This window comes from Ursus arctos, unplaced genomic scaffold (assembly GCF_023065955.2).
Source record: "Ursus arctos isolate Adak ecotype North America unplaced genomic scaffold, UrsArc2.0 scaffold_25, whole genome shotgun sequence".
Classification (NCBI taxonomy): domain Eukaryota; kingdom Metazoa; phylum Chordata; class Mammalia; order Carnivora; family Ursidae; genus Ursus; species Ursus arctos.
The window spans coordinates 12,845,463-12,873,399 of NW_026622930.1; the positions used below are offsets into that span (position 1 = coordinate 12,845,463).

The 27,937-nt window shown below is 45.0% G+C and overlaps 1 protein-coding gene across 9 annotated transcripts in view; it reads left to right on the forward strand.

Moving 5' to 3' along the window:
* TTC7B (tetratricopeptide repeat domain 7B) overlaps positions 1 to 27,937 on the forward strand; it is a 249,895-nt gene that overhangs the window by 32,002 nt on the left and 189,956 nt on the right. The gene's annotated exons all lie outside the window — the stretch shown is intronic.

Below are 27,937 nucleotides of genomic sequence, written 5' to 3' on the forward strand. Positions count from 1 at the left end.
GCCATATTCACTGCTGTCTTTGCTCTGTAGATTAGTAGGTGACATGAAAATCCTACCAGAATCGGCTGTCCTGGTATCAGATGCCCCTGGCGGTCCAGGAGTTCCTCTAAAGGAGGAATTGTTTGTTTTGTGTGTTTGCCATCCTCAGAACTCGGCACAGGACTTGGCACGTAATCAGTGCTCAGTTATTGAGTGAAATTTGTACAAGTTCCCTTGCTTACATTTTTACTGAGAGGCCTGTCATGTCATTCAGGTGATCTGGGCGCCTTTGCTCCTAGCCCTGCATGGTGAGATGCATTTTCTTTGTAGGTGACATATTGGGCATATTTCGATGATTCAGAGTCTTTCTCTGCCGATTATGGGCAATACCTCTGAGAGCATGCTGACATCACACCACAGCAGAGCCTGGCGTGGGTCTCTTTCTGAAACGTTGTTCATTTCCATGATCAGGGACTTCCGAAGTAGATCTCAATGCCCCCCACGATCCCCCCAACTCCTTCCTTCCATCTCTTAAACCTAAGCAGACAGAGAGAAGAAACAGAGGAGATGGAGAAACTCTTCAGCTTCTGGTAGTACTGGTTGATAATCAAGTGAGGAGACATTTTGCTCGGGAGTACGGATTGAGGTAGCAAATGAAATCTCCAGGACGCCACGTGTTCTTTCCACACTTGTTGTGGCCACAGATGTTCTTTCCACAAATGGGAAGGCTAGGGAATGTGGACACATGGCCACTGTCTATTTTGGGACTTGGAGCTGCTGGACATGGGGTGACTTTCTGCAGATAGGCCAGTGGGAGCTGGAAGTGGCTTGCCTTCCCAGACACGGCCTTTATAAACAGCCTTGGTATGTACCCCGTTGTCTTACAGGGACCGAAAACACACTGGCTCCAATATGAGGGAGTCCTGGAATAGTCCGCCTGGTCACAGCTGGGGGGGGGGCAGCTGTGTTTTCAGAGGTTCCTGTTTCGCCCCATCCATTAGGGTGTCGTCCTCATCTGTGTGATTGAAGCTGGCGTGCTGGCGTGGTGCAGCTCATGGAAAGGGGAAGAGAGGGAGACGTCTAGGGTGAGCAGAAGTAGCATGCATCAGGTTTGCTGACAGCCCACTGGGGAGAGGTTGCTGTAGGACCATAGCCCCCAGGGACCTGGGAAAAAGGAGACTGAGGGCTCATGTAAGCCTCTGATTACACATGTCCAGTAGAACTTGGTCTCTTACCCAGCTGGCACCTGTAGGAAGGGGCAGGGAGAAGGAAGTAGCCTGCACTCAGGTGAATGAAAGGGGACGTGGAGGACCTGAGGCTCTGGTGCCTAAGAGGAGGGAAATTGCGAACTGGAAACAGTGGCGTGGTATTAAGCTTCCTTTCTAGATTGCACGGTACCAAGCAGAGAAGGACAGATGGCAAAGGGTCAGTGGAGCCTTCCCAGTCATCCCTTATACGAACAGTTTCTTTTTCCGTTGCGGGAGACTGTGCTAGAGAGGCCAAGAGACTTGCCTGATGACACCCAGTAAGCAGGAGGCAAGGCCAGGATGAGGTAGGAAACCTTCCTGTCAAACCGCATGACCTCGGTGCCCAGGTGGAGAAGGCGGCACGGGGATGGGGAGCTCTATGGAGCCTCCCATTTTCTCTCTTCCTCCTTTGCTCCCGGGTTTGAAATTGCTCCTTTGATGCATTGGTTAAGAGCCTGGGGTTTTGGAGCCCGACTGCCCAGGTTTGATCTCTAGCTTTGTCACTTATTAGCTGTAAGATCTTGGGCAAGTTACTTTCACCTCCCTGGGGCTCAGGTTTTTCTTCTATAAAACAGAGATAATAATAGTATCTACATTATAGGGTTATTGTAGGGAATGAGGAGTACATGTAAAGCTCTTAGCACAGTGCCCGGTGGATCAGCAAAGTTTAGCTACTTCTGTTCTTGGGTGTGGCTCCAAATGGATAGACCTCTTCAGGAGCCTCAGGTAACATCCGGTTATGGGGAGACGGGAGACTTGCCTTAGTATATCTGCGTGGTGTGGCAGAGGGTGTGGTCCCAGGAGTGGGACCCAGAACCCTACGTTGAGAGGGAAATCTTCAGAGGCAGATCAAGCAAAGGTCTGAGGTCCAGAGAAGAAGTGGTGTGGACAGTTTTGGAGGATGGGCAGCACCCAGTGGCCAGAGGCAGTTGGAGAGGTTTGCTTGAGGGTGGGGCCCGAGAGGCACTCCCTCTGCATTTCACCAGTCTTGCCCAAGGCTAACCCCGAAGGTTAGAGGGCTTTGGAATTGGGCCCACATGAATGATTTTTTCACAAAAGGCCATTCACATTGGAATGGGTCCACTCAAGTAGTGGTCCTTTAAGAGGCGAGAACCATTCACACAGTTCTCAGACAGCTGTCTCCATAAGGAATATGCTAAATACGCCAGCTGATAAGAGGAGAGCAAGCCAAGGAGGAGAAACCATCTCTTGGTTGGACTCCCCTTCCCGGCCAGAGCCCAGAGGCGGGGGGCTGATCCCTAAAGACATCCCCTTTTCTAGAGTCTACAGAGTTCATGGACCTCTCGCTCTTCCCAGAAGTGCAGGTGCGATGAAGGATAGAATTCGAATTACATAATGACGTCCCCTTGAAGGTGTTACAGCCTCTTTTGCCTTCCTCGTGTAAAGCTGGCCCTAGGGCTCTCTTTGGACTGCCCACTGTCTCAGGACACAGTGTCAGGGAAGACACCGGCCTTCTGCTGTGGGCAGGGCGAAGGGGCAGAGGAGCTCACAAAGGAAGCTGTTCAGAAGTGCTGCCTTTTCCCTGAAGCTGATAAGCACTAGTCTTTAAATAGAGAACCCATCTCCAAAAGGTTTGGATCCCAGCCTTGCTCTCGCCAGCTTAAAACCGAGTGTCTGCACACACCCACGGACTTCAGCTTAGCATAAGCAGTTCTTAGACCAGGAGACTTACGACATTCACCGACAAATGTTTTTGGAAGAGGCACCTGGGGATTGCTCGCTGTCTTCAGGGGGCCTCCTACCAGCGCAAACTTTAGATACATCAGCACAAGAGACGCAGTCCATCCACGAGGGGCTTTTAGCAGGTGTCGCTCATGTGTTTGTTTGCCACACTTTGCCCAGTCCTGGGCATCTGGGGGCCATGGAAAAAGGCTGTTGAGTTGGAAGTTCTTCAGCTAGTGGGTGGTTATGACTTGAGGACTGTCATCCTCCCCAAAGGCTGCCACGCATGTAGACCACAGAGGAAGCATCTGTCTTTAATCAGGGGTTCCCTCTGTGAAACAGAAAAGAGAGAATGAAGGCGTATCTGCTCTTTCCCTTAGGGGCTGATGCTAACAGCCCTCTATGTCAAGGAGAGGCCAGACCCCGACACGGTGACTTGAGGGATGCGTTTCCTACAAGGATGCTTTACTTTTCTGCTTCAAAGCTGCTTTTTCCACCCTGGAATACTGGCTCCCAGGAGCAGCCCCAGTTTCCCCCAGGAAAGTGGAAGCACGTTTATTGGGGGGTTCTCAGGCTGTCACTGATGCGGGCTCCATCCTCAGAGGTGTTAGTGTGCTGGTCCCACGGGAGCCTGGGTGTGGTGGCCTGGCTGCAGGCTGGTCCTGCTCTGCCAGGGCCAAAGGCATCTGGGGGGTCACACTCACATAGCCCCCCCGCACGCCCTCTTCAGGCCAGGGGTTGTCTTCTGGGCCAGTTGCCCCCTTTGCTCAGCTTCAGGCACAGGCATGGTGACCTGGGCTTAGCTCTCAAGCCGGCTCACCCAGAGAGGCAGAAGCTGCCGGGGGTGGGGGTGGGGGTGGGGGGGGCGAGGCGCAGCTGAGAGGATGTGAGGCCATTTGTGTGCTTGGCGGGAGAGGGTGTCACTAGAGATATGTGACGGTTGCTGGGGACCCTGGAGTCAGGAGGGGGTGGACTGGTGGCAGAGTGTCCATGTCACCTGCTCTGTCCAGCCCCCATCAGCTGCTTGGCAGAGGCCGTACGCGAATGCGTTGTATTCACAGAGAGGGCGGCAACAGTGCAGATCCAGGTCTGTCCTGCAAGGCTTTCTGGTGGTGGGGCCAGAGCCCCTGCCCTGGGCGTGTGCGGAATGGGGGTGAGGGGTGGGAGGGAAGCCGTGTATGGAGGGCTGAGGTCCCGAGCCGAGCTGAAGACCCATTTTGAAGTTCTGCCAAGCTCTGGGTTAGGGCCCTTCCCGTTGCAGGTGAAAGAAGACCCCACCTGGTCTGAGTTCCATGGCAGCTGGATTCAGGGCTCAAAGATGGATTCTTTCTCCCCATTTCTCAGCTTACTGTATTCCGTGCTGGTTCCCATTTCGGGCTCCAGGTGGCTGGCTGGAGCAGCTCCAGACTCTTGTCTCAGAAACCTGGGCCACATCCTCACTGTGTCTCAGTGGCTCTGGTGGATCACATTCCCACCCTTGATCTAGTTGCAGTGGCCAGCATCATGCCCCGGGACTGGCTTCGGTCTGGCATGAAGGCTGTGATGAAGGGTGGTCCCACCAGGAGAATCAGAGGGAGGGTCCACGACAGACGTCCATAGCACAGCTCTTCTGAATAGGAGCCCTCTCATCAAACAGGCCCAGGGCCCTGTATGCCCCTCTCTCCTTGGAGGCGGTCCTTGTAGGGAGAAGGAGAAGGGACAGTTGGGAAGGAGCCAGTGACTGCTATGTGACAGAGTCACTGTGGACTGGACTGGAGATGCCTTGTGACCAGACCACATCAGGTGGGTCAGGGCTGAAGGAATGGGGCTTTTTTTTTTTTTTTTTAATATTTTGCTATATCTCTTGTGTCGGTTTTTTTGTTTTGTTTTGTTTTTAAGATTTTATTTATTTATTTGACGGGGAGAGAGAGAGCGCACAAGCAGGGGGAACAGCAGGCAGAGGGAGAGGAAGACACAGGCTCCCCACTGAGCAGACAGCCCATCGTGGGGTTCAATCCCAGGACCTCACGGTCATGACCTGAGCGACAGGCAGACGCTTAACCGACTGAGCCACCCAGGTGCCCCAGGAATGGGGCTTTTTGGAGAAGAATAGTTTCCACGGGTGGAGGGCCCTTGGGAGAAGAAAGACTTCTCTGCCAGAGCTGGGCAGTGGAGACTATACAGAGTCCAATGTTAGGCCTGTATCTGGAAGTCTTTCTAATGGTGACAGCCATGTCAGGGCTCGGCTGCCCTGAGGTGGGGGCGTTGCTGTGGGTGAGCGTTTATCAAGCCCTGCCCAGAGTCACGTGTGGTGCTTGCTGATTGACCTGTGTGACGGCGCCTCGTTCTGGCAACAGTCCTGTGCGTAGCGATTACCATTCCTTGTGAGGAGTTGAGAGGCTGAATTTCAGAGGCGAGGTGGGATTCACATCAAGGCCTGTGGACTCCAGAATCCCTGCTCTATCTGCTTTACTGAGCTGCCTTTCAGCTGGAGCGTAAACTCTCATTTGGACTGGGGGTGCTGTTGACAAGGGGCTGGTGTCAGATAACCTCTGAGCCCTTGATTCCGTTCGGTGATTCTTAAGCCATTTGATCTAAGTCTCTAAGTCTCACTTTTCTTATCTGCAAAATGGGGATAATAATACTCAGAGAAGAGTACTAAGAAGGCTGAATAAGACAAAATGGGAAAATGCTGTGGGGGGGTGTGTCATCTGACCTCACATAGGGGATGTGTGTCATCTGACCTCACGTACACCTGTGTTTGGGAGCAGCCGGTGGCAGTGATGTTCTCACTCTCCGCACGGTCCAGGTTGATCGCCTGGCCCTTCCCCTATAATTTTATCTTGTTCTTTTTTTTTTTTTTAATATTTTATTTATTTATTCGACAGAGATAGAGACAGCCAGCGAGAGAGAGAACACAAGCAGGGGGAGTGGGAGAGGAAGAAGCAGGCTCATAGCGGAAGAGCCTGATGTGGGGCTCGATCCCATAACGCCAGGATCACGCCCTGAGCCGAAGGCAGACGCTTAACCGCTGTGCCACCCAGGCACCCCTCTTATTCTTCTTGATATAGACAACATATGTGTGCATTATGTAAAAATCAGAAATACAGACTGGTCAAAAGAACATAAAAATATCCATCACCTGGTCTACCCAGAGCCAACCTCTGTTAACATTTTAGTACATTTACGTTCATATCTCTATAGTTCCCATGTATGATTTTTTTTATAAAAATGAGATTATACCACATGTACTGCTTTATGACCTGCTTTTTCCGCTTCACTACAGATCATAAACACTTCTAGCAGCTGTATAGCATTTTCATTATATAGAAAAGCTACAATATATTTAACTAAAAAGCCTCTATTTTTGGACATGTAGGTTGTTTTCAGCTTTTTACTGTTACAAGTAAAGCTGTGACGAACGCCCTCTCAGCCTGGTCTCTGTGCTTGTCCTTAATGATTTCCCTAGGAGAGATTTCCTGAAGTGGAGTTTCTGGGTCAAAAGAGAAGTATTTCCAGACTGCTCTGCAGAAGGGCTGTACCTTTGTGCTTTCCTGCCCACAGGGTGTGGGACCAGCTGCCTCTCCTTCTGGCCAACACCGAATAAAATCCCTTTGATCTGAAAGTAAACTTTGATTCTTTGGTTTTGTATTGAGTGTAGACTGTCTGGAAAATCAAGAAAAATATAAAGCAGAAAATAAAATCAGGGGCGCCTGGGTGGCACAGCGGTTAAGCATCTGCCTTCGGCTCAGGGCGTGATCCCGGCGTTATGGGATCGAGCCCCACATCAGGCTCCTCTGTTGTGAGCCTGCTTCTCCCTCTCCCACTCCCCCTGCTTGTGTTCCCTCTCTCTCTGGCTGTCTCTCTGTCAAATAAATAAATAAAATCTTAAAAAAAAAAAAAAAATAAAATAAAATAAAATCAGTCACCACACGACCCCTTGAGCTAGTGAGCCACTGTTGAAGTTATATATAAATATATAAAATATATAAAGATACATATTTGTACAATATATAAAATATTTAAATATAAAGATATATATTTATACAGTATTTTATACACAATTAGGATTATGCTATATATATTATTTTATAGTCTGTTTTTCACTATATGTATATATGTGTGTGTACAATTATTTTTTCATGTCATTAAATATTTTTGGAAAAAAGTTTTTAATGACTGCACCATGGTGTGCCTTAGGGATATTTTTGAACAGTTGCCTATGGAATGTCTGTATTCAGTTTTTCATATTACAAATATGGTCTATAACTCTTTAAAAAAACCAGATTTATTGAGATGTAATTCAGATACCATAAAATACAACCTTTTAAAGTACATAGTGCAGTGGTTTTCAGTATATTCAGAGTTGTGCAGTGATCAACTCCATCAATTTTAGGATGTTTTCATCACCCCCAGAAGAAACCTGTACTCATCAGTGGTCACTTCCCATTACCTAATTCACGTCCCCCCAGCCCTAGTCAACCACTCTTTGTCTCTTTGTAGATTTACCTGCTCTAGGCATTTTATATAAATAGAATCACATACTGTGTGATGTGTTGTGTCTGGCTTCTTTCACTTAGTGTGTTTTTACGGTTCGTCCATGTTGTAGCATGAATGCGTTGTTCGTTCCCTTTTTGACCAGATAATATTCCGTTGTATGGCTATCCCACATTTTGCACATTTTTATTAATCCAAGTGCATCGCTTGACGGACATGGGATTGTTTCCACATTCGGGCTATCATCAGTAATGCCGCTGTGAATATCCGTGTATAACATTTGGGGTGCTTGTATGTTTTCATTTTTCTTGGATATGTGCTTGGGAGTGGAATGGCTGGGTCATGCGACTACGTTTAACGTTTTAAGGAACCATAACTGTTTTCTAGAGTGGCTGCCCTGCTCTAAAGCTTCCAGTTGCTTCACAGCTTGTCAGCACTTTACTCTCCATCCTCTTGACTCTAGCCATCCTAGTGGGTGTGAGGTGCTATCTCATCGTGGGTTTGATTTGTGTCTCCCTACTGACTAATGATGTTGAGCAATATTTCATGTGCTTATGGGCCATTTGTGTATCTTCTTTGGAGAAACGTGTAGTCAGATCTTGTGCCCAGTTCTAAATTGGGTTATTTGTCTTTTTATTATTGAGTTATAATAGTTCTTTATATATGCTGGATATGAATATAGAAGACATGGTTTATAGATATGTGATTTATGGCTATTTAGTTTTAAAGTATTTGCTGCCATTCTGTGGGTTGTATTTTCATTTTCTCGATGGTAGCCTTGGAAACACAAACATTTTAAATTTTGTTCTTTTTTTTTTTTTGGTTGCTTTTGTGCTGTTGATGTTGTAGCTAAGAAACCATTACCTAATTGAGTCCACAAAGATCTACTCCTATGTTTTCTTTTAAGAGTTTTATAGTTTTACTCTTATGTCTAGATCTATAATCTACTTTGAGTTAATTTTTCTCTACAGTATGGAGGTAAGGTTCCAGCTTCATTCTTTTGCATGTGGATATCCAGTGATCACAGCAGCTTTTGTTGAAAACACTGTTTTCCCCCTCACTGAATTATCGTGATGTATTTGTGGAAATCAGTTGAACATGAATGTAAAGATTTATTTCTGGATTCTCAATTCTAGCCCATTTGTCTGTATGTCTATCCTTATGCCAGTAACCACACTGTCTTTATCACTGTGGCTTTGTGTTGTTTTAAGATGGGGAATTGTGAGTCTTCCAACTTTGTTCTGTTTCAAGATTATTTTGGCTTCTCTGGGTCCCTTACATTTCCATATAAATTTTAGGATCAAGTGGTCAATTACTGGAAAAAAAAACTTACTGGGGATTTGATAAGGATTCTGTTGAATCTACAGATCAGTTTGGGGGAGTATTATCATCTTGTCAATATTAAGTCTTCTAATCCATGAACAGAGAATGTCTTCTTTAATTTCTTTCAGAAATGTTTTGTAATTTTCAGTGTGCAAGTCTTATATTCTTTTTGTTAAATTTATTCCCAAGTATTTTATTCTTTTGGCGCTATCATAAATGGAATAGCTTTCTTAATTTCATTTTCAGATTGTTCATTGCTGGTGTATAGAAAATACAAGTGATTTTTGTATATTGATCTCTTATCCTGTATCCTTGCTGAACTCACTTATTAGCTCTAATAATTTGTGTGTGTGTGTGTGTTCCTTAGGGTTTTCTCTATATAAGATCATGTCACCTGTAAATAGGATAGTTTTGCTTCTTCCTTTCCAGTGTGATGCCTTTTTGTTGTTGTTGTTGCCTAGTTGCATTGCCTTCAGGCTCCTTTACAGTGTTTAATAGAAATGACGAGAGCAGAGATCTCAGATTAGGAGGAAAGCTTTCAGTCTTTCATCGTTGAGTATGATGTTAACTGTGGGTTTTTCGTAGATGCCCTTTATCAGATTGAAGAAGTTTCCCTTTATGTCTAGTCTGTTGAGTGTTTTTATCGTGAAAGAATGTTAGATTTTGTCAAATGCTTTTTCTTTCTTTCTTTCTTTTTTTAAAGATTTTATTTATTTAACAGAGAGAGAGAGACAGCTAGTGAGAGAGGGAACACAAATGGGGAGTGGGAGAGGAAGAAGCAGGCTCATAGCGAGGCAGGGAGCCCGACGCGGGGCTTGATCCTAGGACTCTGGGATCACGCCCTGACCCGAAGGCCAACGCTTAACGACTTTGCCACCCAGGAGCCCCTCAAATGCTTTTTCTAATGAGATAATTGTATAATTTTTGTGCCTTAACCTTCTAATATGGTATATTACGTTAATTGATTTTCATATGTTAAATCAGCCTTGCATTCCTGGGATAAATCCCACTTGGTCATGGTATACACTCTCTCTCTCTCTTTTTTTTTTTTTAATATGTTGCTGGGTTTGGTACACTAATATTTTGTTGAAGATTTTTATTTCTATATTCAGAATTGATATTGGTGTAGTTTTTTGGTGATGTCTTTGTCTGGTTTTGGTATCAAGGTAACACTAGTGTTATAGAATAAGTTTTGAGGTTATTTCTCCTCTTTTACTCTTTGGAAGAGTTTGTGCAGTATCGTATTAATTCTTTAAACATTTGATTGAATTCACCAGTAAGCCATCTGAGCCTGGGCTTTTCTTCTAGGACGTTTTTTAATTACTCAATTCAATCTCTTGTTACTCTATTGTTTTAATAGATTTTGGTAGCCTTACTTGTTCTCCACTTTCTTCGACATGGCATCTTTTCCTTGAAACCCTGAGCCTCTCAATCGTGGCAAACAGTCCTGGTCAGAAAGGAATGATGCTTAGCTACTTAGTTACTGGTTTCAGAGTGGATGACTTTGAGGACTAGTCTCTCTTTTCCCGTACAGTAATACTTTGAGCGGCAGCTCATCCCATGTTCGACGGTAAACTCAGTACACGTTGCTGTCAAGAGAAGCGGTGCTTCCCATATTTGCAACTGCAGCCCAGTGGATGAGTCCTGGATTTCCCTGCCAGGAAACTGCCAGCCCCAGCCAGCCTTTAAGCAGAAGGAATGACTTAAGTTTATAAGTCAGAATGATCTTTCTGGCACATAATGGAGAATTGATTAGAAGGAAGGAAAGATTATAGGGAAGGAGACAGGTCGGAGAGGTGAACTGGCTTTGGGCCCTTCCCCTTTTGTTCTGCATTCTAGGGGGCCTGACTTCTGCAAGCTGTTTGCAAGATGCCCCAGTCAGTTGGTTTCTGCCTGGATTTGGCCAACAGGAAGCATTGGCAGGAAATCGGGGAACAAGAGGAGAGAGCAGCCAGGGTATTTCTCTTTCTCTCTCTCTGCCTCCAGCAGTACCTCTGATGACACTGAAATTTCTATGTCGCCCCAGGTGCGGTGGTCTGATGGACTCACCTCCCACGAGGTTTTGGGTCCCAGGGGGGAGCTTCTGCTGGGTTCTGTCTCCCACGTAGTAACCCCAGCTTCTGGGCTCTTGTAACTCCGTCTCCTCCCTCCACCCTTTCTAGCCCTAGGGATGGTAGTGGCCTCCTGCTGCTTCAGAATTCTGGGATGCGATACCATCCTGTTTGGCTTCTCATCAGTTTCATCCCCTTAAATATCCTTTATTTGAAAGAACTAGAGCGATACTTTTGTCCTAGCCGGATCCTGACAGATGTTGCAAAAGCCTGGATACCAGTGGGCCAAGGAGACAGTGCGTGGGCTGGGGGAGTTGCAGTGGGAAGGTGGTTGAAGGAGGAATCAAGATGACAGATTTTTGGCTTCACTCACTGGGCAGGGAATGATGTGAAACCAGGTTAAGGATCACAGGAGGAGGAGCCAGCTTTCCTTGGAGGGTGGAGGAAGATACCGGGTTGGAGGTGATCACGGTGGCACCTCTGTGACCGCAAGGGGGTGCTGTCCAGGGAACCAGTCTAATTTTAGGGCCTCTGCTCAGCACACGGGTCTCTAAGGCAATGGGTCTGTTGGTCAGGGGTTAGGAATTGATTGTGTATAGATTTGGTCACAACCCAGCAGTGGCTGAAGATCAGTGAGAGGAACACAGAGACTGAGGGAGGCAAGAAGTGAACCTGGAGCCCTGGAGGCCCCAGGATGGAGCCGGGAATCTCTCCTCTAGGCGGAGCACCCACCCACCCACCGGGGCTCTGGAATCCTGAAGGGGAGGACGGGTGCAGATGACGCAGAGCTTTTCCCTGGGCTTTACAGGGCCTGATACACAGGAGCGTTTGTATCTTTGTGGCAGATTTATATTCTTAAGTAGGTTGAAGTGAAAATGTGGTGAAAGCAGTAAGTAGACAGTGGCCTGAGTGCCAGGACAAGTCAGTCTGAGGTTTAATGTACTGTGGAAAATTCCACACTCAGGTAATCAAGAGTGGAGCCCTCTGCCTCCCCCCAAAGTCATCTTTTCCCTTATTACTGAAGCCCAGGGTCTTGATGAGTGCTCCTGCTACTCAATGCAGGTCTAGGCGTGGCTGAGCGCTTTTTTCAGATTCTGGGCTATGTCCTGGTCTAGCCAGGGCAGCCCCATAGCCTGCTCTGCCCCAGGTTGCTTGCTGGTGCCCACTGACCTGCCCTCACCTCTCCCGGGCTCAGTCCCCACCTCTGCTTGTCTTCTCCCTCCAACCAGGGTCTCCTCCTTTTCCCTGGGAGGAGTCCACTCTCGGTGACATGTCAATGACAGCCTCTCCAGCTCTGTTGTCCACTTCAATCTCTCCTTCCTCTCCTGCCTCTGTTTATAGTTAGTACCATGCAATTTGGCATTCGGTTTTTGTTTAATTATTTCATATCTGTCACTTGCCTCTCTCAAACTAGATTGTATGTTTAATTCATTAAGCTAGCAGATATGTGAGTGCCTCTTGCGGGTTGGGCCCTGAGGCTGTGTGATGTCTAAACTGTTTGTTTTGTGGCCCCACGTTTGCCCGAGGGACACAGGGCTACTTGTGATGGGATGGGTCTTTAAACATTCTTCCCTGGCAACCCCCCGGGATGCACCGTTGAAGATAAACTCTACCCGAGTAACATACTACTTGCTTAAGCAAAAGTGCAGTGTTTTCAGTGTATTCTGAAATCCTTTCCATTTTAGATAAAAATAGATTTTGGTTTGGGCCTGATATGAAACAAAATAATCTTGTCTCTAACTCCTGCCACATTCAGCTTCAGGTTGGATCATCCCAGTCTGTGGACTATCTTTCAGGTTTTGGGGCTCTAGAGAGCCTGTCTCCCATGGCTCCTTTTCTTCGAAAGCCAGTGAGTCTTTGGTGTCCTCAGTGCCATTTTTCTCCCCTGCATTGTGTGCTAGCTGCTGTATTTTTCACTGTTAGGATCTGGGTCCTTACTCCTAGGATCTCCTCAGGGCCTAGACTCACACAAAGCTGGCCAGGTTTTAAAAGATCATTTAATTCATACTCCTGTTTAATATTTCAAAAACCAGGACTCCTGACTCCTCAGACAGTGCTCCCTCCACCACCACCCATCACTTGGCTTCCATCATTTCCAAACCATGTCTGGTGTTCATTTTCTTCCCCCAAATGTTCCTGATGCTTCGGGAATGAAAAAAAGCATCCATATTTGGAAAGCTCAGAGCTCTCTGGGGGTGGGAGCAGAGCACAGACTGTTCTGTGGAGAAGGAGGGTGTCAGAGCTGGCTCTTCCCGCTCTCTCCCTCACTCCCGGACTGGTGCAGAAGAGCGGGAAGCTGTGGTGGGCCTGGGCTGGGCCTCCCAGGGCTGGGCCTCCTGGGGTAGGGCCTTGACCCAGCAACCAGGCAGAGGCCTGCAGCTGCCCTGCAGGATACACGGCAGCCTCACAAATGGGGGGGGGGGGGGGGCGGGGGTACGACGACCTGGGGGGGTGGGGGAGGGCTCAGCTTTGGTGAGCTCCTACTGTGTGCCAGCTTCTGGAATACTAGTAGCAAATTAATAACTACAGCATTAAAGGTAATTCCTTCTACACATCATTCTAAGCCCTTGCCCCTTACACCCTTAATCCTCACAGCAACCCTGTTAGACAGAAGCGGGCAGGGTCCCCATTTAAGAGGAGTGGGGGGTGGGTCCCCTGTGCCAGCCCCTGGCCCTTTTTTCTCCGTTGCTGTCAAGAGCTTGCCTCCTAGACTGGGGCTAGTGTATTGTGTGGGTAGGAATCCCCAGGTGACCTCCAGAGACCACCCGCGCCGGACTTAGAGGCCTCGTCGACCCCGGGGTTCCGGGGGTGACTTGGTTTGCACCGAGCGGCTCCCAGGAACTCTTGGAGAACTTCCATCTCCCTGAACAGCACAGACAGCACTCGGGGTTCCTATTTAAGTAGTGGAGTTCTTTGGTACTGTGGGCACATTCCAGAATCGGAATTCCACAGAAGGCCTCGAGCGAGGCCACCTGCTCAAGGCTCCCTCGCCGGCCGCACCAGCCTGGACCGCGGCCGGCAGCTGCTCCGGGGCTGCCGCGCCGAGCCGGCCGCCGCCGCCAGGGGGCGCGGGAGTCGCGTCCTCGCCGGGCGTCCGGGGCTGCGCAGGCGCCGAGCCGGCCCCAGAGCCCCGGCTCCCCGCGGCTCCCGCCCGCAGCCGCCTGTACCCTCGCCTGGCCTGACTCGAGGCAGTCCCCAAAACTGGGGTCATTGTGAGATTCCACCCTAGGTCAGGGGTCGGAGGAGAGCGGGAGCGTGCCAGGCTTATTTATTAAGCTTGAGTTGGCGAGCCGCCACCCGGGCCTCGCTGTCTGAGGCAGAGACCCCGCCGGGCCCCTGCTGCTCTCCCGCCGCCTCCGCGGCGCTCAGTACCTGGAGACATTTGGTACAGGCATCACTTGGAAAGGGAAAGGACGTGCCAGTCTGTAGGCTGCTAGCGGAGGTTTCGCAGGAGTAAACAGGGCTCCCTTTCATCACCGACCGAAAAACCCCCGGTGTTAAGGACTGTAGAAGCCCAAGGAAGATTTTCCTGCAGTATTGCTTGGTAGATTAATGTACCAATCTTGAAGTGACAGTATCTAGGCCTGACCTTTATGAATTGGATATTTGCTGATGACCCTGTAGGTACCCCAGAGGCACTGCACAGACAAGTAACCACTGACAGAGCCTTTTCCCCCAGCAGAAAAATTCGTGGTGCAACTACTGTGGACCTGGTCTGGCAGTTAGCTGGTGGGATCAGGGCTCAGGGCTGACTCTGCCAGTACCAATACCCCCTAGGTGACCTTGGGCAGATCAGGAACCCTCTCTGAGCTTGAATTTCTTCATCTGCAGAGTGAGCAGAAAAGATAGGGGATCCAGTTTTTTTTTTTTTCCTTGAGAAGCTTTTCTCTTTCTTTTTCTTTTCTTTTTTCTTTTCTTTTCTTTCTTTTCTTTCTTTTCTTTCTTCTTGAAGCCTTTAGATCCCTTTGGGTACCGTGAAAAAAGTAGTTGCGTGGCAAAGTCGAAGGATGGAGAGAATAGGGTGATAGAGGTGGGGCCAGGGGAGTTCTTGCTGAGTGCCTGCTTTTGCCAGTGTGCCAAACCCAGGAAAAGTGGCTGGGGGGGCGGTGCAAGAGTGGGAGGAGCTTTGAGGCCAGGGCACAGCGGTGGGGGAGGGAGGTTGTGCAGCATCAGCCTTCCCACTGGTGATCTCAGGCCTCCTCCCAGCTAGATGTAACCAGGCTGCCACTGGTGGGAGGCCACATGCTGTGCAGCCACTCATCTCAGGTTGCTAGTCAAAGCTTCCTGTTTATATTTAGATGGTGTAAGAAGAGTAAGAGCCCTTTTATTGCCACTGACCCATATTCATATTTAATATTCGTTGTGTTAACAGGCTCCTCATTGGTTCTCCTTTTGGAAACAAGCAGAGACTCAAAGAGACCAAAGAAGGTTTGGGGGCTGGAGTCCTAGGCCAAGGTCCACCGAAGTGCTTGTTCTTAGTTCTGTCACAGAAGATCTTTCTGAGTCTCTGCACTTCTTACATTGTTTTGAAAATTTCTTTCTCCTCCGTTGCACTAGAGGTGAGCTCCAGGGAGAAGACCGGGGCCTGTTCTGTGAAGCCCAGCCCTCACCAGAGCACTGCACGCAGGGGGTGCTCAGTGAGAATTTTGGACATGACGAAAGGACAGGCACATCTGTTTACTGGCAGCCCTCATTCCTTGCTGTAGTTGGGGCCCCCAGGGCCTACACTTTGCGCTATAGGGATCTTCTAGGACGATGAGTCAGTCTACTTTTCTTAGGAAAGAAACTAGAGCTGAGATCAGAGTTTACACGGCATCATGAATAGTTATGGTTGAGGGTGTGTGCTGAAATGTCAACTGCGTTTAATTCCGAATGGTGGGAATATGGATGACAGTTATTTCCTTCTCGACACTTTTCTGTCTTTTTCAGACACCTCTCAAAAAAGATGAGGTTTGTCATTGCCCCCAAGAAAGGTGCTTGTTGGTGATAATAGTTACAATTTACCAAGTACTGTTTCACTGTGTGCCAGGCACTGGGCTAAGCCTCACAGTAATTGGAGCAAGTGCTGTTATTCTCGTTTACTTGATGAGAAAGCAGAGAGGCTCCAAAACACTGAGCAGCTTTCTCAAAGCCACCGAGCTAATAAATGGAAAAGCAAGGGTTTTCGAGTCTAGGTCTGTCTACTCACAAGCCCTTGTATTTTCATTTCTTAATATTTTACCCAGCAGTGTGGCAATTAGATGGTAATGTGATTTTTTTTAGGACAAAGATTGAGAGTAATATAATACTTTAATATTATATAATTATAATAATTCCCCACATCCCATATCAGTTTTGTTCTAGCTATATATTCAAGAGAATTGAAAACATATGTCTACACTTATGATGAGCACTGAGTAATGTATGGAATTGTTGGATCACTGTGTTGTACACCTGAAACTAATATTCCACTATGTCAATTACACTGGAATTAAAATAAAAAATAAAAAAAGCAAAAACAAAACAAAATAACAGAAGAACAACAACAACAAGAAAACATGTCTACACAAAAACCAGTACATGAATATTAACAGCACTGTTTTTCATAATTTCTGGAAAGTGCAAACAGCCTAAATGGCCGTCAGCTGCCGAATGGGTGAATTAATGTGTTATACCTGTACCACAGAATATTATTCAGCAATGAAAAGAATGGAGTATTTGGAACTAGATAGAGAAGCAGGTTATACAATATTGTGAATATAATAAATACCATTAAATATATTTTTTAAAATGGCTAATTTTTTGTTACATGAATTTCCCCTCAAAAAAAGGAATGAAGTTCAGATCCTTGGTAAAAGAGGTATGAAACTTGAAAACATGCTGAGTGAAAGAAGCCAGAAACAAAAGTTCTCCTACGGTAGGATTCCATTGGCATGAAGTATTCAGAACAGGCCAATCCATAGAGCCAGAAAGTGGATTAGTGGCTGCAGAGTCTGGGAGGAGGGTGGAACGGGGAGTAAGTGCAGATGTGTATGGGATTTTTCTTTGGGGAGATGAGAATGTTCTTGAATTAGCTAGTGGGGACGGTTCCACAGCTATGTGAATATACTAACACCACTGACTTGTGATTTTTTTAAACAGGTGAGTTTTGTGGTATATATGCAATATCTCAATAAAATTGTTACTAAAATATGTATTAAAAATATAGGAAATGAATAAAGTGCTCCCACCTGGAGGCCTTCCAGCCTGCTGCTACTTAAAGATAATAGTGGTCTCTAGAATAATCATGGTAGCTACTGGTTTTCAGGTGCTTACTATATGTTGGCTGCTGTTCCAAGCACATAGCCTATTTGTGTACAACGTCAGTTGTGCATCGGAAACCAGGGGAGTCTGGCTCCGGAGCCCACGTTCTTAGCCACTACATAGTATTGCTTTACATGTAGAGACAGGTGAATCGGAGACATGAGAGAGTGTAATGAAAAAGCCAAGAGCAAAAACTCAAGAGTATCTGGTTGGAATCCTAGCTCTGCCACTTACCAGTTGCGTCATCTTGGGTAGGTTACTTAATAGCACAGACACCAGTGTCCTCATCTCTAAAATGGGATGATAGTGAATCCTCTCTCAGAGCACTCTTGTGAAGGTCAGGCCAGTTACGCCAAACTCTCAGAAGTGTGTCGCGTGTCGCTAGTACTCACTACATGTTGTTACTACTATTATGTTGTTACTTAGTAGTGACTTAACGAGCGTAAGTTCAAATTGCAAACTAATTCAGTGAACATTTCAGGTTGAATTAGCATCTCATTTGCTCACAGAATTATGGAAGGGGCATTGAAAGGTCATCTGCTCTAGCAGGTGATTGTCTGCTTCAGGGTCTGACATCTTTTATGAGTGACGCGTGCATGCACGCGTGTGTGTATGTCTGTGTGTGGGCGTGCACATCTTCTAAGAAGATGCTGACTTTGGAAAAAGGACAGCAATTTGCAGAAGCACCCAGAAGGGGCCAACCGAGTCTCCCAGCCCAGAGACCACTAAAAATCAGAGAAGCTCTGGATTGACAGAGACATCATAGGAAGTCTGGGCCAGCCACTCGCACCCCCACCCCCCACCAAAATTTGGTAGTTTCCATTGGTTTCTCCTCTCTATACCATGTACCCTGGCTTGTCCTCCTCTGAGCTGAGTGCATGTGACACCTGGAGGAACCTGGCTGTCTTAGAGGTGAGAACACAGGACGAGCAATCTGGGGCTGCCTTTGGCAGGACTTTGCTTTGAAGATCTTGAATCTCTTTTCCTGAGTTTCTTTTTAGCCTTGGAAATTGAGATCCCTGGAAATTGTCTTTCTGTCTTTGAAGTCCATACCACAGGGCTGGGTGATCAGAGACAGGGTTTTATAAATTAAGTTTTTCTGGTATTTCCAGTTATAAACTCCCTTATGGGTCATGTTACAGCAAAGCGTCAGAGCGTATCTGTCCTGGGTCTGGCTTCCAGAGATGTGGTTAAGATAAATGAGGAAACAGTGCCTAATGTTGTAGTACATAGCTCATGTAATTATATTTTATAGACTTTTATTGCGTTGCATAACTTTATAAGAAATTAATTCCTTGTTCATTTTAATGCGATTAAAAAAGTCAAAATATTTGTTTTGGCTGTTAGTCCTCCAAAGTTTTACAGCTCAAGCTGGTCTCCCGGAAGTTGAGCCCTTCCTGATTCGGACAAGGAGCGGGAGGGCCAATGATCCTCAGAACCGCAGGCGTGGTGCAGCTCTGGGTGGGGGTGATCACTGCCTCTGGGCCCCGGACTTGACTTCTGTGCCTTTACAATTTGAAACTCGTTTTTATCGTCCTTGCTCTCATCAGACACTGAATATTCTGTGAGCAGTCAGCGAGACTGGATGTTGTGAGTAGGGTTCTGTGGTCAGATAGACCAGGGGTCGAAACTGGGCTTTATCGTTTACTAGCTGTGGAACCTGAAGTTCAGTCTTATCTGTAAGGTGCTGTTAACATCTTCCTGGCAGGGGGGCCTTGGGGGTTATCAATGAGGCTTGTCAAACCCCAGGCAGAGCGCTGGGTGCAGAGGAGGCCTAGATTAATGAACCTTTATCATTGTTGAAACTCTCCAGACTGTGATGTCCCCCCCGGCTGCTGGCATCTGTAGCGCACCTTTGCTTTGACATTCCTCCTGCCTTGGACGCGGCAGTGTTTGTTTCTTCCCGTAGGATAGTGCCTGGGGCAGGATACATGTGCCCCCTGCTCCTGGGCCCTCCTACTGTGTCTTCCTGGCCCCTGCACAGACCTTCATCCTGTCATTTCACTTCCCTGAGACTTTCTTCTTCCACAAGATTGGCAGGAGGATGGTGCGTATTAAACAGGACCAAATAGGCCAGTGTCCACGGAAGAGCTTCGGAAGCAGTCAAGTGGGATCTGCATGCTTTTCTTATCGTGAGTGTATTTAAATGTGTTAAACCCTTCCTAGGCAGGACCTTTTGGGAGTGAGTCTACGTGTAGGAATGCTCTCCTGTGGCAGGGAGATGCGTTCTGGGTCCAGCGGCCACCCAGCATTCTGTCAGTCCCATCACACGGTGTGCCCCTGTCTTCATCCATGCTCTGAAATTGGCCGCGGCGACTGGGCAGCGAGCACTTGCTTTCCTCTCTTGGTAGGCAGCTTTGATTCGGGAGGGGCAGAGCTTATCAGGATGTGCATTAGGCATCGCTGTCGGACCAGCTATTTGTCAAGTCTGTTTTTCACTTTTTTGGTCATGCGTTTCTCTGGAAAAAAGAAAGTAACTAAAAACATTATTGATGATGGCTTTCCAAACTGACAAGGTGTCATCTGACATTTTAAGGGGGGCCAGTTTGGGCCATGACCTCAGGACTCGCTTCTCAGACAGTGTTGATCTGATCCCAGACGCTTGAAAATTTATAGTCTAGTCAAGAGGTCCTGTAAGTAGCTTTTGACAGAGAACTAAATATTCTGCAACTGAGCTGCCGAGCCACGAATTCACTGTGGTAAGTCAAGACCGCTGCTGCTCTGGGATGTGCCCAGTGACACATGGAAAAAATGGCATAGCGTTTGGAAGAAGGAAAAGAATAATGTTCACCATAAAGGGCCCCCTACCTGAGAATGGACTCCTTGCTGGGGACGCATTTTTCAGCCCAATCCTTGGGTGTCCACATATCTCCCTAATTAGAACACAGGCCCACAGAGAACACCAGTCTGTCCTCACGGCGGAGGATTAAGTTGTGTAACCAGTTTGAGTGTTCTTACCAACTATGCATGTCGATGGATTGCAGCCCTAGATGACTGGATTTCAAATATTTCAGACCTCCAAATACAGATGGTAGACAAACTGTGTTCAACTAGATTGGGCTTTTCTTTGATTTAGTGGGCCTGGCGGGTCCCTGAGGGCCTTGGCCATCCTCAGGAGCCTTAGCAGTCAGGGGCCAGTTTGCAGTGACACCCAGTGCCAAAGAATAGATTCGTTTTTTTTTTTTTCCTGGCCCTTTGACACACTGGAGAATTTTTTTTCCTTATATTAAATTCCTGTTATCGACTTGCACATTATTTGGTTATTTCTCATACAAGCAGAGGGCAGATTATGAAACAATTTATCTCTTTTTGTTGTTTTCTGGTGGTTTCAACTTGGCACAAGTGAGCCCCTAAAGCACATTGAGGAAGCGCCAGTCAAGTGCATGCTTCTGAGTATAAAGTTTTAGAGCTGTTCTGCCAAATGGTGAATTTGTTCGGTTTTGTTTTGTTTTTGAGTATAAGACAATTTGTTGTGATAGTAAAAATATCTTAACAATAATAATAGCAAACCCTTGTTGAGTGCTTTATATAAATAAACTCAACTAATACTCCCATTGAACTCGTTCAGTTTATCTTGTATTCTCCTCCAAAGAAAATTTTAAGAGGTTGTAATGGAGTTCACACTGGAGAGAGGCTGCTTAGTAATTTTTTTTGCAACTGCATAAACAAATTTAGTCTAAATGGGAGGAGATTGAATATTGAGCATCTAGGACTGGAAGGGCATTAAAACAGGTATTAGAACTGTATTTCTTCCATTTAAAAATTGAGTAGAGACTTGGAAGATAAAAATAGTCATGTCAAGTTTCTAGAATTGAAAACTACAGTGTCTGAGATGCAGAATACCCTGGATGTGGTTAATGGCAGATTAGACATTGAAGAAATTGGTGACCTTGAAGGCATAGTAATAGAAACCATCCATAATGAAACAGAAAAATAATTCTTTTTAAAAAGTGAAGAGAGCATAAGTGAGCTGTAGGATAACTTTAAATGGCCTAATATGCATGTAATTGGGGTCCCCTAGTGAGGCGGAGGTAGATAAAAAATTTTTAAAGAAGTAATGGCTGAACATTTTTCAGATTTTATGAAAACTATAAATCCTCAGATCCAGAAAGCTCAGTGGAGCCCAAGCACAAGAAACATGAAGAAAACTGAACCAAAACACTTCATAATCCAAATTGCTCACAACCAGTGATAAAGAGTAAATCTGAATAGCAGCCAGAAAGAAAGATATATTGTATGCAGATGGGCAAACATAACAGTGATGGTAGATTTATTGTCAGAAACCATGCAAGTGAGAACATAGTGGGGCAACACCTTTAGAGTGCTGGGAGGGAGGGGAGTGAACTATCAGCTCTGAATTCCATACCTAGTGAAAATCTCTCTCGAAAATGAGGGCCAAGAAAAGGCTTTTTCAGACATACAGTGGCTGAAAGAAACCATCAGCTGGACTGAAACTATGAGAAATGTTAAAGGAGTCCCTTTACACAAAAGGAAAATGATACCAGAAGGAAATACAAATCCACACAAAGGAACAAAGAGTGTTGGAAGTCACAGCTATGTTGACGGCTGTATGCGTTCTTCCTTATTATTTAAATGTCTTTAAAAGATAATTGGTCATTTCAATGAAAATGATAACTATGTAGGGCGGGACTTACAACCTATGTGAAAGTAAAATGTGTATAATGAGAGGATAAAGACTGGGAAGAGTTGTAAAGGTGTTGCACTATATGTGACATGGCTTCTAGACCGTGATGAGTTAGGCCCTGAAGCAACCGCTGACAGTTCTGCTCAGAGACGTCAATACCTGTTTCCATACATGATAGAGGAAGTACACAGTTGATTGGCCAGTGAGGACACAGGACCCTGGAACAAGACAGTCTACCTGATTGACATTTGTATGACACTCCACCCAACAACAGAATTCACATTCTTTTCAAGTGTAATGGAACATTTACCAAGATTGACCATATTCTGGGCCAGAAATAAGTTTCAACAAATTGGAAGGGTTCAAGTATGTTCTCTGACCTGTGTCAACCCTCAGGTCAATGATTCACTAGAAAGACTCGCAGAATTCAGAAAAGCTGTTCTACTCATGGTTTCCGTTGATTACAACAGAAGGCTACAGATTACAATGTGTAAAGGGAAAAATGCTAGGGTGGAGTCCAGGAGAGATCAGACTCAAGCTTTCAGTGGTCTTCCCCGAATGGACATGGACAGCACTTAATTCTCCCAGGAATGATATGGGACAACACTTACGGAGTATTGCCAGTCAGGGAAGCTCACTCAAACCTTGGTGTTTCCGGTTTTTATTGGAGTTCTGTCACGTAGAAATGGAGTGCGCAGCGAACCAACCTTAATTACTCAGTGTTTAGCACCTCCAGAGGTCAGACTGTTACAGTGTGGCCGAAGGCCTTCACCAGAAATCACATTGGAAGTCTAACTGTCTGGTGTGGCCTGAGGCCCCAGATATGCAAAGGCACTTTTATGAGGTGGGATGTTCCAGGGGCGTAGAAGGTATTCCCCTACGTAGAGAGCCGCACAAGGGCCAGTCCTTTCTTTGGAATGTGAAGAGTTTGAACATCCCAAGCCTGCTTAGCCTTTTTCTGCACAGACCATAATGAAATTAATTTAGGAATCAATGATAGAAAGATCTTGGGAAAATCCCCAAGTATTTGGCAACTAAATAATACATTTCTTTTTTTAAATTTTTTATTTCAATTCAATTAACATATACTGTATTCTTCTTTTCAGAGGTAGAGTTCAGTGATTCATTAGTTGCATACAATACCCAGTGCTCATTACTTCAAGTGCCCTCCTTAATGCCCGTCACACAGTTACCCATCCCCCTACCCACTTCCCCTCCAGCAGCCCTCAATTTGTTCCCTGTAGTTAAGAGTCTCTTATGGTTTGCCTCCCTCTCTTTTTTTGTCTTATTTCTCCTTCCCTTCCCCTATGTTCATCTGTTTTGTTTCTTAAATTCCACATATGAGTGAGATCATATGATAATTGTCTTTCTCTGACTGACTTATTTTACTTACCATAATACCGTCTAGCTCCACCCACATCATTGCAAATGCCAAGATTTCATTCTTTTTGATGGCTGAGTAATATTCCAGCGTGTGTGTGTGTGTGTGTGTGTGTGTGTGTGTGTGCATGTGGGTGTGTGTATGGATAAAGAAGATGTGGTGTGCATACATACATCTTTATCCATACCTCTGTCGGTGGACATCTGCATTCTTTCCATATTTTGGCTATTGTGGACATTGCTGCCATAAACACTGGGGTGCATCTGCCCCTTCTTTTCACTACACCTGTATCTTTGGGGTAAATACCTAGTAGGGCAATTTTCTGGGTCATAGGGTAGTTCTAATGTTTAAGTTTTTGAGGAACCTCCATTCTATTTTCCAGAGTGGCTGCGCCAGTTTGCATTCCCACCAACAGTGTAAGAGGGTTCCCCTTTCTCTGTATCCTCACCAACATCTTTTGTTTCCTGAGTTGTTTATTTTAGCCATTCTGACCAGTGTGAGGTGATATCTCACTGTGGTTTTGATTTGTATCTCTCTGATGCCAAATGATGTTGAGCATTTTTTCATGTGTCTATTGGCCATTTGTGTCTTCTTAGAAGCAATGTCTCTTCATGTCTTCTGCCCATTTCTTTTTTTTTTTTTTTTTTTTTTAAGATTTTGTTTATTTATTTGACAGAGAGAGAGACAGCCAGCATGAGAGGAAACACAAGCAGGGGGAGTGGGAGAGGAAGAAGCAGGCTCCCAGTGGAGCAGGGAGCCCGATGCAGGGCTTGATCCCAGAACCCTGGGATCATGCCCTGAGCCGAAGGCAGACGCTTAACAACTGAGCCACCCAGGCGCCCCTGCCCATTTCTTGACTGGATTTTTTTTAAAAAAGATTTTATTTATTTATTTGAGAGACAGAGCATAAGTGGGAGAAGTAGAGGAAGTAGTCTCCCCACTTAGCAGGGAGTCTGACATGGGGCTCAATCCCAGGAGACTGAGATCATGACCTGAGCTGAAGGCAGCCACTTAACTGATTGAGCCTCCCAGGCACCCCTGGATTTTTTGTGTTTTGGGTGTTGAGTTTGATAAGTTCTTGATAAATCTTGGATATTAGCCCTTTATCTGATAAGACATTTGCAAGTATCTCCTCCCATTCCAGAGGTTACCTTTTAGTTTTAATGACTGTTTCCTTTGCTGTGCAAAAGCTTTTTATCTTGATGAAGCCCCAATAGTTCATTTTTGCTTTTGTTTCCTTTGCCTTTGGAGACGTGTCTAGCAAGAAGTTCCTGTGGCTGAGGTCAAAGAGGTTGCTGCCTGTGTTCTCCTCTAGGATTTTGATGGATTCCTGTTTTAGGTCTTTCATCCTGGATTCACATTTAGTTCTTTCATCCATTTTGAGAGGTGTGTGTGTGTGTGTGTGTGTGTGTGTGTGTGTGTATGGTGTAAGAAAGTGGTTCAGTTTCATTCTTCTGCATGTGGCTGTCCAATTTTCCCAGCACCATTTGTCAAAGAGACTGTCTTTCTTCCATTGGATGTTCTTTCCTGCTTTGTCGAAGATTAGTTGGCCAGAGTGGAGGGTACATTTCTGGGTTCCCTATTCCGTTCCATTGATCTGTGTGTCTGTTTTTGTGCCAATACCATACTGTCTTGATGACTACAGCTCTGTAATAGAGCCTGAAGTCAGGCATTGTGATGCTTCCAGCTTTGGTTTTCTTTTTCAACATTCCTTTGGCTATTCAGGGTCATAAATGAAAGAGGAGAAATAAAATCACAAGTAAATACCACATTTTTAGAGAAGATATCAAAAGTTAAATTAGTGTTGTGAACTGAATGAAAATAAAAACAGCAAATCAGTATTTGTAGAATATTGCTAAAGTAGTACTTAAGGAGAAATTTATGACTAAATGCCTATATTAGGAAAGAAAAAAGGTCTTAGATTTACACTTTAGTATCCACCTTAAGAAATTAGAAAAGGAAGAGTAAATCAAATCCAGTGTATGCAGAAGAAAGGAAATAATACAAATTAGAGCAGAAATAAATGAAATAAAAAATAGGAAAACAATAGAGAAAAATTGGTAAAACCAAAATCAATGATATCAAAAGGTCTTTATTGAGAGTTTCAATAAAACTGATAAACCATTAGCCAGACCATTCAAGATAAAAAAGAGAAAACACAGGTTGCCTAAATCAGGAATGGGACAGGTGCTGTCATTAGAGATTCTATAGACATTAAAAGGATCAGGGAATATTATAAAAAACACTATGTCAATAAGTTTGACAACTCAGAAGAAATGGACAAATTACTCAAAAGATATAAACTACCAAAGCTCACTTAAGAAGAAAGAGATCATCTCAACAACCCTATATCAAAGACATTGAATTTATTTATTTATTTATTTATTTATTTATTTTTTAAAGATTTTATTTATTTATTTGACAGAGATAGAGACAGCTAGCGAAAGAGGGAACACAAGCAGGGGGAATGGGAGAGGAAGAAGCCAGCTCATAGCGGAGGAGCCTGATGTGGGGCTCGATCCCAGAACGCTGGGATCACGCCCTGAGCCGAAGGCAGACGCTTAACCGCTGTGCCATCCAGGCGCCCCAAAGACATTGAATTTATAGTTGAGAAGCTTCCCACAAAGAAAACTCTGGGTCCAGATGGCTTTCCTGGTTAATTCTACCAAAAACCTATGAACAAAATAACAATTCCACACCAATTCCTCCTGAAAATTGAAGAGGAGGGAATATTTCTCAAGTCATTTTATGAAGTTAGCGTTTACACAAACACTGAAACCGTTACAGGAAAACTATGGACAAATATTTCTTATGCATGTAGCTGAACATTTTTTTTTAAGATTTTATTTATTTATTTGACAGAGAGGTAGACAGTCAGTGAAAGAGGGAACACAAGCAGGGGGAGTGGGAGAGGAAGAAGCAGGCTCCCAGCAGAGGAGCCTGATGTGGGGCTCGATCCCAGAACGCCGGGATCATGCCCTGAGCCGAAGGCAGATGCTTAATGACTGAGCCACCCAGGTGTCCCGTAGATGAACATTTTAAGCAAAAATTTAACAAATCAAATCTGACAATATAAAAAAGAATAATACATCATGGTCAGTGGGGTTTATCTCAGGAAAGGAAGTTTTTTTAATATTTGAAAATCAGTCAATGTAATTCATCAGATTAAAAAATGAAAAGAGGAAAAGCCGTATGATTATCTCAATGGACAAAGGAAAAGGATTTGAGAAAATCCAGCATCTATTCTTGATATAAACTCCTCGCAGAATTGGTGTAGAAGAGCTCTTCCTCGACCTGATAAAGGGCATCTGTGAAGCACTCACAGTTAACATCAAACCTAGTGGTGAAAGACTCCCTAACGTAAGAATGAGACGAGGATGTCTGCCCTCACCACTACAGTCAGCGTTGTGCTGGAGGTTCTTGTGAAATAAAGCATAAGACGATACATAGAAATAAAAGGCATCCAGAACAGAAAGGACAAAGCAAAACTGCCTTTATTTGCAAACAGCATGATTGTCTATAGAAATTCTGAGGGAATCCACAAAAACGGGGGGTAGAACTAATAAGTAAATTTAGCAAGGTTACAGAATTCAAGATCAGTATTCAAGAATCTATTGTATTTTTTTTAAGGATTTATTTATGTATTTTGGGGGGAAGGGGCAGAAGGGAAAGGAGAGAAAGAATCTCCAACAGACTCCCTGCTGAGCGAGGAGCCCAACATGGAGCTCGATCCCATGACCCCGAAATCATGAGTTGAGCCAAAACCAGGAGTCAGACACTTAACCTACTGAGCCACTCAGGTGCCCCCAAAATCCATAGCAACGAACAAAAGGAAATTGAAATCAAAACAATACCATTTATAGCACCACAGTAAATATGAAATACTTAAGGGTAAATCTGAGAAAAGGTTTACAAGGCATGTACACTGAAAACTATGATCATTGCCAAGAGATGTTAGAGACCTACATAAATGAAGAGACATGTTGTGATCATGCGTCAGAAAACTCAATATCGTTAAGATGCCAGTTCTCCCCAAATTGGTCCATAAATTCAGCATAATCTCAATCAAAATCCCAGACAACCTAAAAAAATGTATATTGACAAGCAGATTTTATATGGAAACATAAAAGACTAAGATTGGCCAAGAAAACTGATAAATGAGAACACAATTGGAACACTAATGGTACTTTCACGATTTATAAAGGTACAGTAATGAAGACAGGGTGATGTTGGCACAGATATCGACAAATGGTTCATTGGCACAGTATGGCATAGAGAGTCCAGAAAAACACTATGCCCATCTGATTTTTCATAAAAGTACAAAGGCAAATCTTTCATAAGTAGTACTGGCACACTTGAGTATCTATCTGTAAAGAAGTAAATTTCGATCTCTGCCTTGCAACATGTACAAAGATTATTTTAAAATGGTTCATAGACCTAGATGTAAAACCTAACCCAATAAAAGTTTTACAAGAACATAAAAGAAAAAAAAAACACCTTTGTAACCTCAAGCTGGGCAGATTTCTTAGACATGAAGCCCAAAGCACAATTTAGAGGAGAAAATATTGATAAATTTTACTTCATCAAAATTTAAGATTTCTAATCCTCAAAAGACATGTTAAGAGAATGACAAAACTTTATAGCTGAGAGAAAATACTAGCAAATCACGTATCTGATAAAAAAAAAACTTGTTTTCACTATATATTAAGAGCTCTCAAAACTCAGTAATAAGAAAACAAACAACCCAATAAAAATGGATAAAAGATTTTCATAGGCATTTCACCAAAAAAGATACATGGGTAACAAATAAGTACATGAAAAGATGGTCAGTGTCATTAGTCATTATGGAAACGCCCATCAAAACCACATT